Here is a 2,827-nt window from a genome sequence, read left to right as displayed (position 1 = left end):
TTTATCACTTAATTTATTTTCCGCTGCGGGTTGTACTTATCTTATATTAAGTATTAGTTGGATAATTTGTAATAAACACGTAATCGTTAAGTTTTAATTTAAAGTACTTTGGTATTGTTGTACTTTGTTATTCACTACCTCGGGAAACCGAGATGGTAACGGTCCGGTTTATTAGGGAACGTCTTGCTAAAGGCTCGTTCATAAACCGGGGTGTTACAATGACGAAAAGCGACTTCAGATGCCGGTTGTTATTACTTGTAATGAGATTAGAGGAGAGATTTTTGCCGCTCAGTTAATTGCTAATTAGCAAATTGATAGGACTTTTACCTTTGATAAGGTGATAGCCTTTTGTTTTTGGTTTTTTGTTGTTTCGTGTTGTTGGATTGTTTTTTTATATTACATTTGTTGAGGTGTGATGTGATATTGAAATATTTGCATTTTTGGAATTTAGTTATGGACCTAGTTCTTGGTTGGTTTTGGGTATTGTTATTTCCACTTTTAGAAGCATTAAGCATTGAAGGTCAGATGTCAAACATATCGAAGTGTGTATCTATGTATCACAGTAAGTTAAAAGAGTGTCTTAGTTATTTAGATAAATGTATCTACAAACTTAAAGGAATGATCTAATTTAGTTAACGGTAAAGAATCAAAGAATTTTAAGCGTGATCTACTATTATCAGATTCAGAGGTATGTATCAAGAACCCAAAAAAATGTATTGGTAGAGGTATGTATCTAGCTAGTTAATGGTAATAATATTCATTATTTTGATTCTGAAATTCGGAGCTTCGACGTTTCACTATATCTATGACAGGTCAAATCTCCTTTCTTGTTTTGTTCCTCTCTTTTCTTGTTTCGGTGGTTCACATGTATTGTAATTACGGTTGTTTGTGTAGGGTGTGAAGAAGAATCAGAAGCAATGATCTCTACTAGAAGGTTTTCGGTTGAATTTCTCAAAAACGCGCCTCGTATTGAGTTGTTTGTCCCAGCATACCATTTAACGGGGCAGCTCTGAAGACCCAAGATTTGCAGCTCATAATTCATCATCCTACTGTGAAACCAAATCTTTTTCCTCTAATAGGTAATATGATTCTTCCTCTAACTTCCGTGGTTATGCATTTCACATAAAATAGATATTAGATTTGAGTTTTGTACAGAGAAATTAGGATTGCAGTTTGTAGCTTTTTTTGGTCCTCTTTCCCTTGTCCATTTCCGTAGGAAGCTTGATACTTGAGACTTTTTACTGTTTTGGCATGTTCCATTTACATGAATATATTGTTGTAAGAGTTGAACTCACAAGGATGGTCTGATTAGTTGTTTCACTTGTTTGTTATTTTGTATTGTCCAGTTCATGTCTAGGACTCGGATATGATAAAAAGCTTAATTCATCTTTGCGCATTTAAAGCAAGCTTGGAAAGCCGAGTACTAGCAAATCTTTTGCTCAATAGGAACCCGGAAAAAGGGGTAAAAAATGTGTACCTAACAATTTAAAGGTGAATGGTGTTGCACAATTGTGTTTGTTTCGAGTGGTGGTTAGCCCGAGGCATGGACGGCGGTGAGTATGGTGAGATCTGTGTTTGGATTAATTCTTGATGCTGGCATTGGTGTTAATGTCTTTCCGAGAACCCGACAGTAACCCAAGACTGATTCTAAGAGCTTCTTCACCACAAGATATTCGTTCCATGAGCACCAATCGAGGCAAGAAGCCAAGTCTGTCGGCTTGGGTATATTAATGGTGGTAGTAAGAGGACACTTTGGTGAGTCGTAAGGGTGGGTGGTTGTAGTCGGAGGTGGGCAGTTGTGGTGATTGGGAAAGTTACCCAAGCAATAATGAGCAGGATTCAAGAATATAAGGTAGCTCAACCTGATAAGGCACCCTGATACTCCGTATACCAGTTCACAAATCCAGTTTGTATCATCAAAACGACGGATGGCATTCAGAAACTCATGTATCGCACACACACAAAGCGACTGCAAGGATCAACAAGACAACTTCTTTCAGCAAGAACAATTAGATTTATGCACTAACGGATTAATAATCCAGAGTAAATATTAAAGTTGTGACATCACAAGTTCCACCAGGTGACACAACTCCAATATTTGGGCGTACAAAGTATTTCTTGGGATTGGTTGTTTTAACCTCAATACAAAAACAAATGTGTATCTGGACTATTATTTTATGCATATAGACTACTATTTTGTGTATCAACTAGTTTTTACGGTTCGCAAAGTAGAAGTACGGAATATATAGCAAGGTAAAATGATTTATTTAATAAGGTAAAAGAGCGTACCTAGCTTGTCAAAGATGTGTATCTAGAAAGATAAATTATTGTATCTAGCTTGTTAGAGATGTGTTTTTAGCTAGGTAAAGAAGTGTATATAGCTTGTCAGAAATGTGTATCTAGCAAGGTAAAAGACTTGTATCTAGTAATCTAAAGAAGTGTATCTAGCTTGACAAAGATGTGTATCTAGCAAGGGAAAAAAGTGTATCTAACTTGACAGAGATGTGTATCTATGAAGATAAACGTGTGTATCTAGCAAGTTAGAGAAGTGTATCTAGCTTATCGATCTAGCAAGGTAAAAGAGTATCTAATTTATGAGAGATGTGTATCTACTATCTACTATCTAATAAGATGAATGAGTGTATTTAGAAATTTGAATGTCACCCAATTTTTATATAACTAAAATGAAAGATATTTTTATTATATCCTAGCCGTATAATGCAAGTATACCTAGAAGGAATTTTTATTTATCTAAGAGTACATTTTATGTAGTTTAAACAAGTACTCTTAACAAACAAAATAGATTGACTGAGACTATGTGGTTGTT

The 2,827-nt window shown here is 35.3% G+C and overlaps 1 long non-coding RNA gene across 1 annotated transcript; it reads left to right on the top strand.

Moving 5' to 3' along the window:
- The first annotated feature begins 224 nt into the window (after positions 1–224).
- LOC141626755 (uncharacterized) lies at positions 225–2,203 on the top strand. The gene is made up of 2 exons (XR_012536340.1): positions 225–337; positions 895–2,203. It is a non-coding gene; the product is annotated as an uncharacterized LOC141626755 (long non-coding RNA).
- The last annotated feature ends 624 nt before the right edge of the window (positions 2,204–2,827 follow it).

Source organism: Silene latifolia, chromosome Y (genome assembly GCF_048544455.1).
Source record: "Silene latifolia isolate original U9 population chromosome Y, ASM4854445v1, whole genome shotgun sequence".
NCBI classification, from domain to species: domain Eukaryota; kingdom Viridiplantae; phylum Streptophyta; class Magnoliopsida; order Caryophyllales; family Caryophyllaceae; genus Silene; species Silene latifolia.
The sequence above is the reverse complement of the archived record's forward strand: the minus strand, read 5'-3'. Positions and strand labels throughout refer to the sequence as shown.